This window comes from Pseudophryne corroboree, unplaced genomic scaffold (assembly GCF_028390025.1).
Source record: "Pseudophryne corroboree isolate aPseCor3 unplaced genomic scaffold, aPseCor3.hap2 scaffold_1279, whole genome shotgun sequence".
NCBI classification, from domain to species: domain Eukaryota; kingdom Metazoa; phylum Chordata; class Amphibia; order Anura; family Myobatrachidae; genus Pseudophryne; species Pseudophryne corroboree.
In genome coordinates this window covers 111,297-127,728 of record NW_026967904.1, presented here as the reverse complement: position 1 = coordinate 127,728, position 16,432 = coordinate 111,297, and the positions used below count along the sequence as shown (strand labels likewise).

The 16,432-nt window shown below is 45.7% G+C and overlaps 1 pseudogene; it reads right to left on the bottom strand.

Annotated features, from left to right (window-relative positions):
* Window positions 1-16,248: 16,248 nt before the first annotated feature.
* Window positions 16,249-16,427, bottom strand: LOC134993439 (U1 spliceosomal RNA; annotated as a pseudogene).
* Window positions 16,428-16,432: the final 5 nt, after the last annotated feature.

The following is a 16,432-nucleotide window of genomic DNA, read 5'->3' as shown; positions in this document are numbered from 1 at the left end:
TGCCTATCTCTTTGCAAAAGAGAGATATCGGCAAGGAAAAGCTGTATTGTACCTTTGCATTTTTCTCCCAAACGAAAGACACTAGAATGAAAATTTTAAAGCCTCCTGTTAGTGCTTCATCTACACGTTATAGCCCTGCATTTTCCAATGCCTATCTCTTTGCAAAAGAGAGATATCGGCAAGGAAAAGCTGTATTGTACCTTTGCATTTTTCTCCCAAACGAAAGACACTAGAATGAAAATTGTAAAGCCTCCTGTTAGTGCTTCATCTACACGTTATAGCCCTGAATTTTCCAATGCCTATCTCTTTGTTATCATGCTGTTAACTGGGTTCAGATCACAAGTTGTACGGTGTGATTGGTGTGGCTGGTATGAGTCTTACCCGGGATTCAAAATCCTTCCTTATTGTGTACGCTCGTCCGGGCACAGTATCCTAACTGAGGCTTGGAGGAGGGTCATAGGGGGAGGAGCCAGTGCACACCAGCTAGTCCTAAAGCTTTTACTTTGTGCCCAGTCTCCTGCGGAGCCGCTATTCCCCATGGTCCTTTCGGAGTCCCCAGCATCCACTACGGACTATGAGAAATAGAATTATCGGTAAGTAAATTCTTATTTTCTGGACTGTGTCCAGGATCATCCTTAGGAATAGAAGACGTGTCTTCGGGATCAGCTGCGATTTTGGAATATTAAGAATCCAACCGTGCTGCCGCAACACTACCTGAGATAGTGCTACCCCGACTACCAACTGTTCCCTGGATCTTGCCCTTATCCGGAGATCGTCCAAGTAAGGGATAATTAAAACTCCCTTCCTTCGAAGGAGTATCATCATTTCGGCCATTACTTTGGTAAAGACCCGGGGTGCCGTGGACAAACCAAACGGCAGCGTCTGAAACTGATAGTGACAGTTCTGTACCACAAACCTGAGGTACCCTTGGTGAGAAGGGTAATTTGGGACATGGAGATAAGCATCCTTGATGTCCAGAGACACCATATAATCCCCTTCTTCCCGGTTTGCCATCACCGCTCTGAGTGACTCCATCTTGAATTTGAACCTTTGTATGTAAGTGTTCAAGGATTTCAGATTTAAATTAGGTCTCACCGAGCCGTCCGGCTTCGGTACCACAAACAGCGTGGAATAATACCCCTTTCCCTGTTGTAGGAGGGGTACCTTGATTATCACCTGCTGGGAATACAGCTTGTGAATGGCTTCCCATACCGCCTCCCTGTCGGAGGGAGACGTCGGTAAAGCAGACTTTAGGAAAACGGCGAAGGGGAGACGTCTCGAATTCCAATTTGTACCCCTGAGATACCACCTGAAGGATCCAGGGGTCCACCTGTGAGTGAGCCCACTGCACGCTGAAATTTATGAGACGGGCCCACACCGTTTCTGTTCCTGGGAACTGGCTGTTTGCTGCAGCCTTTTTCCTCTCCCTCTGCCTCGGGGCAGAAATGAGGAGCCTTTTGCCCGCTTGCCCTTATGGGGCCCAAAGGACTGCGCCTGATAATACGGCGTCTTCTTATGTTGAGAGGCTACCTGGGGTAAAAATGTGGATTTCCCAGCTGTTGCCGTGGCCACCAGGTCTGTTAGACCTACCCCAAATAACTCCTCCCTTTTATAAGGCGATACTTCCATATGCCTTTTGGAATCAGCATCACCTGACCACTGTCTTGTCCATAACCCTCTTCTGGCAGAAATGGACAGCGCACTTACTCTTGATGCCAGTCGGCAAATATCCCTCTGTGCATCACGCATATATAGAAAGCATCTTTTAAATGCTCTATAGTCAGTAATATACTGTCCCTATCTAGGGTATCAATATTGTCAGTCAGGGAATCCGACCAAGCCACCCCAGCACTGCACATCCAGGCTGAGGCGATTGCTGGTCGCAGTATCACACCCGTGTGAGTGTATATACATTTTAGGATATTTTACTGCTTTCTGTCAGCAGGTTCCTTAAGGGCGGCCGTATCCGGGGACGGTAGTGCCACCTGTTTAGACAAGCGTGTGAGCGCTTTATTCACCCTAGGGGGTGTTTCCCAATGTGCCCTATCCTCTGGCGGGAAGGGGTATGATGCTAATAACTTTTTAGGAATTAACAGTTTTTATCGGGGGAAACCCACGCATCATCACACACTTCATTTAATTCCTCAGATGCAGGAAAAACTACAGGCAGTTTTTTCTCACCCAACATAATACCCTTTTTAGTGGTACTGGTATTATCAGAAATGTGTAAAAACATTTTCCATAGCCTCAATCATGTAACGTGTGGCCCTACTGGAAGTCACATTCGTCTCTTAATCGTCGACACTGGAATCAGTATCCGTGTCGGCGTCTGTATCTGCCATCTGCGGTAACGGGCGTTTTAGAGCCCCTGATGGCTTTTGAGACACCTGGACAGGCACAGGCTGAGTAGCCGGCTGTCTCATGTCATCAATCTTTTGTAAAGAGCTGACACTGTCACGTAATTCCTTCCATAAGCTCAGCCACTCAGGTGTCGACTCCCTAGGGGGTGACAACTCCATTACAGGCAATTGCTCCGCCTCCATTTTCCTCCTCATACATGTCGACACAATCGTACCGACACACAGCACACACACAGTGAATGCTCTGATAGAGGACAGGACCCCACTAGCCCTTTGGGGAGACAGAGGGAGAGTATGCCAGCACACACCAGAGCGCTAATAATATATATACAGGGATAACCTTATATAAGTGTTTTTCCCCTTATAGCTGCTGTATTGTTATACTACGCCTAATTAGTGCCCCCCTCTCTTTTTTAACCCCTTTCTGTAGTGTAGTAACTGCAGGGGAGAGCCAGGGAGCTTCCCTCCAACGGAGCTGTGAGAGAAAATGGCGCCAGTGTGCTGAGGAGATAGGCTCCGCCCCCTTCTCGGCGGCCTTTTCTCCCGTTTTTCTGTGGAATCTGGCAGGGGTTAAAATTCAAAAAAAGAAATATTTGAAGGGGACTTATCCTGCGCTTCTTGATAAGATCACCGTCACACTGGGCTCCCAGAAGTGTTAGGGCTCGTATGGATGGCCGGTCTCACAGTTTCTAAGAGTACTCAGGAACAATTCAGACGAAGTAACAGCTGAGTCCCAGTTGAAGGAGTGCGCAGGTCGATTCATGGACCGCGGCTTCATATACAGCTTTAAATCCTTGTGCACTGACAGCAAAATCAGTTGTGAACCAAAGTGTGAGAATTGAGCCTGTGCTTACTATTGATGATGGAAGCTGGAATCCTGATAGTCTGTGAAAGTTTCAGAATTTTAGGGTTTCTGAACTTCTGTTTTCAGTGCCTGATTCCTGTGTCTAGGATCTTGTTTGGAAGCCTTGTCATCCGGTACCTGAACATTCCCTTTGCTTGCTTTGCATTGCCTTGCCCTGCCAAGTACTTAAAGACTCAGACAAAATTGTGGAGGTTTAGTACAAGGTCCAAATGGTACAATCGAAAGTCCTGGGTTTCCACATGGGTATCCAAACTATGCGAACTGCACGTGGATAATAATAACTGGTGAGAGAAACAGGATTCAATTGTCATTTCACATCTTTGCCCTGGAGGAAGATTTTGATATTTTATCAGTTTACGATGGACAGCCTCAACAAGGAAATTTAAAAGTCAGACTATCAGGATTCCAGCTTCCATCATCAATAGTAAGCACAGGCTCAATTCTCACACTTTGGTTCACAACTGATTTTGCTGTCAGTGCACAAGGATTTAAAGCTGTATATGAAGCCGCGGTCCATGAATCGACCTGCGCACTCCTTCAACTGGGACTCAGCTGTTACTTCGTCTGAATTGTTCCTGAGTACTCTTAGAAACTGTGAGACCGGCCATCCATACGAGCCCTAACACTTCTGGGAGCCCAGTGTGACGGTGATCTTATCAAGAAGCGCAGGATAAGTCCCCTTCAAATATTTCTTTTTTTGCATGTACACCACTGGGTGAAGGAATTGGGAACCTTCTACTGAAGGGGGTGTGTCCAGCTGCTATATTAGTGCGCACTAAGAATTTTCCTAAAACTCTGTTTTCTACCTAGGGGTTAAAATTCATCCATATAGCCCTGGGGGCTATATGTGATGTATTTTCGCCAGCCAAGGTGTTTCTATTGCTGCTCAGGGCGCCCCCCCCTAGCGCCCTGCACCCTCAGTGACCGAAGTGTGAAGTGTGTTGAGGAGCAATGGCGCACAGCTGCAGTGCTGTGCGCTACCTTGGTGAAGACAGGATGTCTTCTGCCGCCGATTTTCCGGACCTCTTCTTGCTTCTGGCTCTGTAAGGGGGCCGGCGGCGCGGCTCTGGGACCGAGCTCCGAGGCTGGGCCTGTGTTCGGTCCCTCTGGAGCTAATGGTGTCCAGTAGCCTAAGAAGCCCAATCCACTCTGCACGCAGGTGAGTTCGCTTCTTCTCCCCTTAGTCCCTCGATGCAGTGAGCCTGTTGCCAGCAGGTCTCACTGAAAATAAAAAACCTAAAACTAAACTTTCACTAAGAAGCTCAGGAGAGCCCCTAGTGTGCACCCTTCTCGGCCGGGCACAAAAATCTAACTGAGGCTTGGAGGATTGTCATAGGGGGAGGAGCCAGTGCACACCAGGTAGTCCTAAAGCTTTACTTTTGTGCCCAGTCTCCAGCGGAGCCGCTAATCCCCATGGTCCTTACGGAGTTCCCAGCATCCACTAGGACGTCAGAGAAACACTGATAGAGTACATTATATTTATGAATTAATTGCTTCCAGATTCTGCAGCAGCATCATCAGCACCACCAGTGTTACTCACAGTCACTTCACACTGACTGCTGCACAACACATCACTTAATTTCCGGGCCGCCCGCCACCTGGTGAAGAGACATGGGAGATGAAGGACCAGCAGTGCCACGTTGAGCGGAAGTATTGTGAATTAGTTACCCACACACTCCTTGTGACACCTGCTCCCCGTCTGCCCTCCCACCCGCCGCCTGCCGTCCGGAACCCGCACTGACAAGTAAGTCTCAGCAGAATGTGTCTGCCAGCAGCTCCCAGTCCCTCCTAGAGGAACACTGCCAGTGGTGTGGCGGCCGCGGCACACTAGGACTGAGAGACCGCAGCAGGAGGAAAGCACAGGTGGGCGGGAGGAGAGCATGGGCGGACATCACCATGTCACATTGCAAGGTGACGCCAGTCCCCCCAGTGAGGCCGCCGACGAATGCACTCAGCATAGTATTAGCAGCAGGCAGAGGGGGGTCGGGTGCAGCGGTGGTGGGAGGTACGGAAATGAGCTGCAGGCTAGGCTCCACCGATCACACACTCAGCGATCACTGTGCTACAGCAAGCGTGGCGTGCAGCGGTGCTGGACATGAGGGAGTGCCTGTGCGCACCAGGCACCCCCTGTACGCACGCCTATGCGCTACCACCACCCATATGCCACACTACATCACTATGCTACAGCCCTCCCATATGCTGCACTTCATAATTACACTATACCCCCCATACAACATACTACATCACCACACTACACTACTCACAATAAAATTAAAACATCCCAGTTCCTCATTCTTAATGAGCTCACGTGAGTTCTCTCCCCAACGGAGCTCCAGACCAAGTAACAATGAAGACACCAGCAGCGTGTAGGGGGCAGGCCTGGTCCACTTGTCAGGAGAGAGCAGTCACAGGAGGGTAAGAAGGGGGCGGGGCCTAGTCCTACAGACGGGAGAGAGCACAGACAGGAGAGAGCAAGGTACAGGGGTAGAAGGGGACGGAGCCTATTCTTACAGGCTTTCAAAATTCGACTTTAAAATTCGACATTTGACAAATTCGACTTTTCTGCAATGGTACAAATGCGGCAATTCGACAAAAGTATATTCAATTGAAGTTTGTAAATTCGACAACAGTGCTTTTAAACAGTAAATTCGTCATTTTCAATCCGCCACACTTTGCTGGCGGAATCTAATAAAAAAAATTTAAAAACATGTTTTTTTTTGCAGTTTTTTTTTTTTTGGTAATAGCATATCTATTTATATTAGAAGGGATTAGGTACTTGGTTTGTCTTTTTTGGAGGCACAAGTATTATTTATATATTTTTTAAAATATTATTTATTTTTTAAATGGAATGTGAAAAACCCGAAAAAAAAATTGCGTGGGTCCCCCCTCCAAAGCATAACCAGCCTCGGGCTCTTCGAGCCGGTCCTGGTTCTAAAAATCTGGGGGGAAAACGGACAGGGGATCCCCCGTATTTTTAAAACCAGCACCGGGCTCTGTGCCTGGTGCTGGTGCAAAAAATACGGGGAACAAAAAGAGTAGGGGTCCCCCGTATTTTTTACACCAGCATCGGGCTCCACTAGCTGGACAGATAATGCCACAGCCGGGGGTCACTTTTATACAGTGCCCTGCGGCCGTGGCATTAAATATCCAACTAGTCACCCCTGGCCGGGGTACCCTTGGGGAGTGGGGACCCCCAGCCACCCAAGGGCCAGGGGTGAAGCCCGAGGCTGTCCCCCCCATCCAAGGGCTGCGGATGGGAGGCTGATAGCCTTGAGAAAATTTAAATAATATTGTTTTTTCTAGTAGTACTACAAGTCCCAGCAAGCCTCCCCCGCAAGCTGGTACTTGGAGAACCACAAGTACCAGCATGCAGGAGAAAAACGGGCCCGCTGGTACCTGTAGTTCTACTGGGGAAAAAATACCCAAATAAAAACAGGACACAGACACCGTAAAAATATAACTTTATTTCCCACCTGCCGACACACCCATACTTACCTATGTTGACATGAAGCAGTCGGTCCTCTTCTCCAAGTAGAATCCACGGGTACCTGAAAATAAAAGATAATTATACTCACCTGATCCAGGTTCCAGATTAAATCCACATACTTGGCAAAACAACAAACCGAACACCCGGACCAGACGGACTGAAAGGGGTCCCATGTTTACACATGGGATCCCTTTCCACGAATGCAGACATCCGAATCTCGCGAGAATCCGACAGCGGGATGATGACGTTCGTGCGCGCTCGGGCTAGCCGAGCAAGGCGGGAAGGTTCGAACCTGCCTCGGACCCGTGTAAAATGGGTGAAGTTCGGGGGGTTCGGATTCCGACGAACCGAACCCACTCATCACTAGTATGTACGTGAGTGTCAGGTGCCGTGCCCGTACATATGTGTCAGTGCCGTGCGTGTACGTACGTGTGTGTCAAGTGTCGTGCGTGTACGTGTGTGTGTGTGTCAGGTGGCGCGTACCTACATGTGTGTATGTCAGGTGCTGTGCATGTGTGTACGTACAGGCGTGTGTCAGGTGCCGCGCGTGTACGTACGTGTGTGTGTGTGCCAGGAGCCGCGCGTGTACATGCGTGTGGGTGTCAGGAGCCGTGCGTATACGTACATACGTGTAAGTGTCAGGTGCCGTGCGTATACGTACATACGTGTGTGTGTCAGGAGCCGCGCGTGTTCGTACATGTGTGTGTGTGTGTCAGGAGCCACGCGTGTGTGTGTGTGTGTGTCAGGAGCCGCGCGTGTTCGTACATGTGTGTCAGGTGCCGCACGTGTATGTGTGTGTGTGTGTGTTAAATTCCGCGTGTGTACGTACGTATGTGTGTGCCTGGAGCCGCGCGTGTACATACATGTGTGTGTGTGTCAGGTGCTGTACGTGTATGTGTGTGTCTCAGGTGCTGCACGTGTATATGCGTGTATCTCAGGTGCTGCATTTGTATGCGTCAGCTGCCACGTGGGTGTCAGGTGTTGAGCGTGTATGTGTTTGTGTCGCATCTGTATGTGTGTGACTGTCAGGTGCTGCACGTGTATGTGTGTGTCAGGTGCTGCATGTATATATGTGTGTGTTAGGTGCTGTTCATGTATGTGGGAGTGGCAGGTGCTACATGTGTATATATGTGTGAGTGGCAGGTGCTGCGTGTGTATACGAGTGTGTGTGAGGTGCTGCGAGTGTATGTGTGTGTTAGGTGCTCTGAGTGTATATGATTGTGTGTCAGGTGCTGTGCGTGTGTGCGTTAAATGCCACATGTATGTATGTATGTGTGTCAGGTGCTGCGTGTGTGTGTGGGTGTGTCAGGTGCTGCATGTCTGTGTGTGTGGGTGTGTCAGGTGCTGCATGTGTGTGTGTGTGTCTGTCAGGTGCTGCATGTGTGTGTCAGGTGCTGCATGTCTGCGTGTGTGTCAGGCGCTGCATGTCTGTGTCAGGTGCTGCGTGTGTGTGTGTGTCAGGTGCTGTGTGTGTGTGTGTGTCAGGTGCTGCGTATGTGTGTGTGTGTCAGGTGCTGCGTGTCTGTGTCAGGTGCTGCGTGTCTGCGTGTGTGTGTCAGGTGCTGCGTGTCTGCGTGTGTGTGTCAGGTGCTGCGTGTCTGCGTGTGTGTGTCAGGTGCTGCGTGTCTGCGTGTGTGTGTCAGGTGCTGCGTGTGTGAGTGTGTGTGTCAGGTGCTGCGTGTCTGCGTGTGTGTGTCAGGCGCTGCATGTCTGTGTGTCAGGTGCTGCGTGTGTGTGTGTCAGGTGCTGTGTGTGTGTGTCAGGTGCTGCGTGCCGTGTGCGTGTGTCAGGTGCGTGAGTGTGCGTGTGTCAGGTGCGTGAGTGTGTGTGTGTCAGGTGCGTGAGTGTGTGTGTGTGTGTCAGGTGCGTGAGTGTGTGTGTCAGGTGCGTGAGTGTGTGTGTGTCAGGCGTTGCGTGTCTGTGTGTGTCAGGCGCTGCGTGTCTGTGTGTGTAAGGCGCTGCGTGTGAGTGTGTGCGTGTGTGTCAGGTCCGTGTGAGTGTCAGGTGCTGCGTCTGTGTGTGTGTGTCAGGTGCTGCGTGTGTGCGTGTGTGTCAGGCGCTGCGTGTGCGTGTGTCAGGCGCTGCAGGGAGGGCGGGGGGGACGGACAGCAGGGAGGGCGGGGGGGGGACGGACACACAGTAGGGAGGGCGGGGGGAGAACGGACACACAGCAGAGAGGAGGAGGGGGGGTGGCCGGACACAGCGGGAGGAGGGGGGGTGGCCGGACACAGCGGGAGGAGGGGGTGGCCGGACACAGCGGGAGGAGGGGGGGTGGCCGGACACAGCGGGAGGAGGGGGGGTGGCCGGACACAGCGGGAGGGGGGGGTGGCCGGACACAGCGGGAGGGGGGGATGGACGGACACAGCGAGAGGGGGGGGTGGCCGGACACAGCGGGAGGGGGGGGGGCCGGACACAGCGGGAGGAGGGGAGGGTGGCCGGACACAGCGGGAGGAGGGGAGGGTGGTCGGACACAGCGGGAGGAGGGGAGGGTGGCCGGACACACAGCAGGGAGGGCGCGGGGGGGAACACACTGCAGGGAGGAGGGGGGGGGACACACAGCAGGGAGGGCAAGGGGGGGGGGCGACGGACACACAGCAGGGGGGGGGGGAGGGAGACGGACACACAGCAGGGAGGGCAAGAGGGGGAGGGGGGGGTGACTGGTGACCATAGAGACCTTGATAAATACCGCATACTGCAGGGAGGGAGGGCCGGACACAGCGGGAGGAGGAGGAGGGAGGAGTGGCCGGACACAGCTGCCCGAGGCGCCTCCTACTGCCAGCCGCACCACTGACGCGGGGAGGAGACGCAGGCAGCCACCAGGGAAGGTCCGGCGGGCGGCCGGGCACACAGCGGGCGAGCGGGCGGGCGAGCGAGCGGGCGGGCGGGCGGGAGGGGAGGGTGGCCGGGCGGGCGGGAGGGGCGGGTGGCCGGACACGCGGGGGAGAAGTGGAAGCTGGGTACACAGCGGTGGGCTGCCTGACAGAACTCACCCAGTGCTACGATCTCCTCCCGCTTCATGGACCTCAATGAACTCACACGCCGGGAACCGCTGGCTGTCCTCCTGCAGCTCCACGTGACTCCTTCCCGCTCTGTCTCCTCGTGCCCAACTGCCAGAGCTACTCTCTGTACACCCCCTGCTGGCGGTCACTGCGCAGGCGCAACAAATTGAAATGCCCTATCTCTATAATGGGGCGTATTTCTCTTAATTAAAAAAACCCTATAACTTTCTGAAAAACCACAACCCCAAAAGGCACTACACTGGGGCATACTCTATCTAGTAAAACAAACCCCAAGTCTTAATTCGTCCTCTATCCTGAGTTATGCCTTCCCAAAAAAATCTTCATTCACTCTATGGGAAAACGTTGTCAAAAAGCCACAGAGGGAGTGGCAGAAAAAAACTGACAGTTGGAACTTTAGCTTACTCCCAATTCCTCATTTTTTATTATTTTGCCCTGAAATTTGTCCTGCAGCAGCGGGTGACGATTCTACGCGTCCATGCCAAATTTCAGCTCAGTACGTCCAATCAGTTTTGAGGTGTAGCCCCTCAAACACCATGCCCCCATCTCAGAAGTTCCCTATGGGAGAATTCCGTTTGTTCGATTCAGCCTTAATATAAGGGCACGACCGTGCCCTTATAATTGACAGTATTGTTTTCTTTCAAAAATCCACTTAATTTTCTTTACCCGATTATTAAAATGGTAATTGACAAAAACAAACTACATTGTCACCAGAAGAGCAATACAAAATGTACAAGTGATATATTAAAATCATCTTTCCAGCTTGAATTTCAATGATGCATTGGGGCAACGATTTTGTGAGAAACATCTTCACCCTTAAATAAAGATTTTCTTAATTCCTTACCTGTGTGCTAATTAGATATCACCTTGTTTTCACATTAAACAGACTTCCACATGAGAAAACAGCAAAGATGCAGTGGCGTTAATGTTTCCTGGTGTCAACCTGTATTATTTCCGTAGATATTGAAATGAGGATGCATCTTGCTGCCTTTCCAATGAAGCAAGTTTAATTTAGTAATAGGTGAAAAACCATCCCTACAAAGATGTTAATCAGATACTTGGCTTTGTGGACACTTTTCAGAGAACAAATTAGTTAGCATAAAAATAAAGCCAGAAAATGAAGAGCTGTTTAATCACTCAATTGGATTTTTCTGCCAGCATATTTCTTTTTCTCTGCAACCCACTGCTAAATTGTGCTTCCTAGCTGTTTTTATAAAATCACTGAATCAAATCTAACTCTGATTACATCAGAGAAGGCCAGGTACCCTACACCATAACAGGGGGTTTGAAATTTTGACTTGTCTACTTAAAGATCACCAAAATCTGATAACAAGGTCAATTAAGTCCCTGGGTGGAATTGAACCACCAACCTTTTGGTTAATAGCCTTACACACTAACTGATTGCGCCACAGCGACACTTTGCAAAAGTAGTTACTGACAAAGGCTAATAAGCATTCATCTAGAACGATTCCTAGAAACATTTTAAAAAGTCAATAATGTGGAGAGTTTTTGTAAGATGTTTCTTCCATCAACCAATGAAGAAACACATTGGTACTTTCCCATGATGAGTGAGTGCTTCAGGATCTCTTGCACTTACATGTGCAGCAGAGTACTGTAATGGAAGCATGCTGGGTCCATAACCCAGAGGTAGGCAGATTGAAACTATCCTCTGCTATATGCATTTTTTTTTGTTAATTAAAGTAATCCAAAACTGGGATTGATATTTTTGCTCTTTTATTTTTACTTAAAGTACAATAACTTTTACCATTTTAATTTGTTTTAATAGTATATTGACAGTATTGTTTTCTTTCAAAAATCCAATTAATTTTCTTTACCCGATTATTAAAATGGTAATTGACAAAAGCAAACTACATTGTCACCAGAAGAGCAATACAAAATGTACAAGTGATATATTAAAATCATCTTTCCAGCTTGAATTTCAATGATGCATTGGGGCAACGATTTTGTGAGAAACATCTTCACCCTTAAATAAAGATTTTCTTAATTCCTTACCTGTGTGCTAATTAGATATCTCCTTGATTTCACATTAAACAGACTTCCACATGAGAAAGCAGCAAGGATGCAGTGGCGTTGATGTTTCCTGGTGTCAACCTGTATTATTTCAGTAGATATTGAAATGAGGATGCATCTTGCTGCCTTTCCAATTAAGCAAGTTTAATTTAGTAATAGGTGAAAAACCATCCCTACAAAGATGTTAATCAGATACTTGGCTTTGTGGACACTTTTCAGAGAACAAATTTGTTAGCATAAAAATAAAGCCAGAAAATGAAGAGCTGTTTAATCACTCAATTGGATTTTTTTGCCAGCATATTTCTTTTTCTCTGCAACCCACTGCTAAATTGTGCTTCCTAGCTGTTTTTATAAAATCACTGAATCAAATCTAACTCTGATTACATCAGAGAAGGCCAGGTACCCTACACCATAACAGGGGTTTTTGAAATTTTGACTTGTCTACTTAAAGATCAACAAAATCTGATAACAAGGTCAATTACGTCCCTGGGTGGGATTGAACCACCAACCTTTTGGTTAATTGCCGTACACACTAACTGATTGCGCCACAGCGATACTTTTCAAAAGTACATACTGACAAAGGCTAATAAGCATTCATCTAGAACGTTTCCTATAAAAACTTTAAATAGTCAATAATCTGGAGAGTTTTTGTAAGATGTTTCTTCCATCAACCAATGAAGAAACACATTGGTACTTTCCCATGATGAGTGAGTGCTTCAGGATCTCTTGCACTTACATGTGCAGCAGAGTACTGTAATGGAAGCATGCTGGGTCCATAACCCAGAGGTAGGCAGATTGAAACTATCCTCTGCTATATGCATTTTTTTTGTTAATTAAAGTAATCCAAAACTGGGATTGACATTTTTGCTCTTTTATTTTTACTTAAAGTACAATAACTTTTACCATTTTAATTTGTTTTAATAGTATATTGACAGTATTGTTTTCTTTCAAAAATCCAATTAATTTTCTTTACCCGATTATTAAAATGGTAATTGACAAAAACAAACTACATTGTCACCAGAAGAGCAATACAAAATGTACAAGTGATATATTAAAATCATCTTTCCAGCTTGAATTTCAATGATGCATTGGGGCAACGATTTTGTGAGAAACATCTTCACCCTTAAATAAAGATTTTCTTAATTCCTTACCTGTGTGCTAATTAGATATCACCTTGTTTTCACATTAAACAGACTTCCACATGAGAAAACAGCAAAGATGCAGTGGCGTTAATGTTTCCTGGTGTCAACCTGTATTATTTCCGTAGATATTGAAATGAGGATGCATCTTGCTGCCTTTCCAATGAAGCAAGTTTAATTTAGTAATAGGTGAAAAACCATCCCTACAAAGATGTTAATCAGATACTTGGCTTTGTGGACACTTTTCAGAGAACAAATTTGTTATCATAAAAATAAAGCCAGAAAATGAAGAGCTGTTTAATCACTCAATTGGATTTTTCTGCCAGCATTTTTCTTTTTCTCTGCAACCCACTGCTAAATTGTGCTTCCTAGCTGTTTTTTTATAAAATCACTTAATCAAATCTAACTCTGATTACATCAGAGAAGGCCAGGTACCCTACACCATAAGAGGGGGTTTGCAATTTTGACTTGTCTACTTAAATATCACCAAAATCTGATCACAAGGTCAATTACGTCCCTGGGTGGGATTAAACCACCAACCTTTTGATTAATAGCTGAACACACTAACCGATTGCGCCACAGAGACGCTTTGCAAAAAGTACATACTGACAAAGACTAATAAGCATTCATCTAGAACGTTTCCTAGAAAAACTTTAAAAAGTCAATAATCTGGAGAGTTTTTGTAAGATGTTTCTTCCAGCAACCAATGAAGAAACACATTGGTACTTTCGCATGATGAGTGAGTGCTTCAGGATCTCTTGCACTTACATGTGTAGCAGAGTACTGCACTGGAAGCATGCTGGGCCCATAACCCAGAGGTAGGCAGATTGAAACTATCCTTTGCTATATGCATTTTTTTTTGTTCATTAAAGTAATCCAAAACTGGGATTGATATTTTAGCTTTTAGTTTTACTTAAAGTACAATAACTTTTACCATTTTAATTTGTTTTAATAGTATATTGACAGTATTGTTTTCTTTCAAAAATCCAATTAATTTTCTTTACCCGATTATTAAAATGGTAATTGACAAAAACAAACTACATTGTCACCAGAAGAGCAATACAAAATGTACAAGTGATATATTAAAATCATCTTTCCAGCTTGAATTTCAATGACGCATTGGGGCAACGATTTTGTGAGAAACATCTTCACCCTTAAATAAAGATTTTCTTAATTCCTTACCTGTGTGCTAATTAGATATCACCTTGTTTTCACATTAAACAGACTTCCATATGAGAAAACAGCAAAGATGCAGTGGCTTGGATTTTTGAAAGAAAACAATACTGTCAATATACTATTAAAACAAATTAAAATGGTAAAAGTTATTGTACTTTAAGTAAAAATAAAAGCTAAAATATCAATCCCAGTTTTGGATTACTTTAATGAACAAAAAAATAATGCATATAGCAAAGGATAGTTTCAATCTGCCTACCTCTGGGTTATGGGCCCAGCATGCTTCCATTGCAGTACTCTGCTGCACATGTAAGTGCAAGAGATCCTGAAGCACTCACTCATCATGCGAAAGTACCAATGTGTTTCTTCATTGGTTGCTGGAAGAAACATCTTACAAAAACTCTCCAGATTATTGACTTTTTAAAGTTTTTCTAGGAAACGTTCTAGATGAATGCTTATTAGTCTTTGTCAGTATGTACTTTTTGCAAAGTGTCTCTGTGGCGCAATCGGTTAGTGTGTTCAGCTATTTATCAAAAGGTTGGTGGTTCAATCCCACCCAGGGACGTAATTGACCTTGTGATCGGATTTTGGTGATATTTAAGTAGACAAGTCAAAATTGCAAACCCCCTCCTATGGTGTAGGGTACCTGGCCTTCTCTGATGTAATCAGAGTTAGATTTGATTAAGTGATTTTATAAAAAAAAACAGCTAGGAAGCACAATTTAGCAGTGGGTTGCAGAGAAAAAGAAAAATGCTGGCAGAAAAATCCAATTGAGTGATTAAACAGCTCTTCATTTTCTGGCTTTATTTTTATGATAACAAATTTGTTATCTGAAAAGTGTCCACAAAGCCAAGTATCTGATTAACATCTTTGTAGGGATGGTTTTTCACCTATTACTAAATTAAACTTGCTTCATTGGAAAGGCAGCAAGATGCATCCTCATTTCAATATCTACGGAAATAATACAGGTTGACACCAGGAAACATTAACGCCACTGCATCTTTGCTGTTTTCTCATGTGGAAGTCTGTTTAATGTGAAAACAAGGTGATATCTAATTAGCACACAGGTAAGGAATTAAGAAAATCTTTATTTAAGGGTGAAGATGTTTCTCACAAAATCGTTGCCCCAATGCATCATTGAAATTCAAGCTGGAAAGATGATTTTAATATATCACTTGTACATTTTGTATTGCTCTTCTGGTGACAATGTAGTTTGTTTTTGTCAATTACCATTTTAATAATCGGGTAAAGAAAATTAATTGGATTTTTGAAAGAAAACAATACTGTCAATATACTATTAAAACAAATTAAAATGGTAAAAGTTATTGTACTTTAAGTAAAAATAAAAGAGCAAAAATATCAATCCCAGTTTTGGATTACTTTAATTAACAAAAAAAAAATGCATATAGCAGAGGATAGTTTCAATCTGCCTACCTCTGGGTTATGGATTATGGACCCAGCACTTCCATTACAGTACTCTGCTGCACATGTAAGTGCAAAAGATCCTGAAGCACTCACTCATCATGGGAAAGTACCAATGTGTTTCTTCATTGGTTGATGGAAGAAACATCTTACAAAAACTCTCCACATTATTGACTTTTTAAAATGTTTCTAGGAATCGTTCTAGATGAATGCTTATTAGCCTTTGTCAGTATGGACTTTTGCAAAGTGTTGCTGTGGCGCAATCAGTTAGTGTGTAAGGCTATTAACCAAAAGGTTGGTGGTTCAATCCCACCCAGGGACTTAATTGACCTTGTTATCAGATTTTGGTGATCTTTAAGTAGACAAGTCAAAATTTCAAACCCCCTGTTATGGTGTAGGGTACCTGGCCTTCTCTGATGTAATCAGAGTTAGATTTGATTCAGTGAATTTATAAAAACAGCTAGGAAGCACAATTTAGCAGTGGGTTGCAGAGAAAAAGAAATATGCTGGCAGAAAAATCCAATTGAGTGATTAAACAGCTCTTCATTTTCTGGCTTTATTTTATGCTAACAAATTTGTGCTCTGAAAAGTGTCCACAAAGCCAAGTATCTGATTAACACCTTTGTAGGGATGGTTTTTCACCTATTATTAAATTAAACTTGCTTCATTGGAAAGGCAGCAAGTGATGTCATCCAAGCAGTGGGTCAAAGTTGGCTTCAAACCTCGTCTGCTTATGAAAAGAGAAAAGGGGTATGCAGGGCATGGCGGCCTTTTGCGGTGCTTGGATGACCCCTAGTTCGCATTAAATAATGCAGTCGAGTTTCCCACATTTGGGGAAATCACAGGGGTCAGCATACCCAGAATGCAATGAATGAACCGCTCCCTGGGAGAACAGTCTTCATGACCATGGTATCTCCTATGCAAAATAAGTATGATTT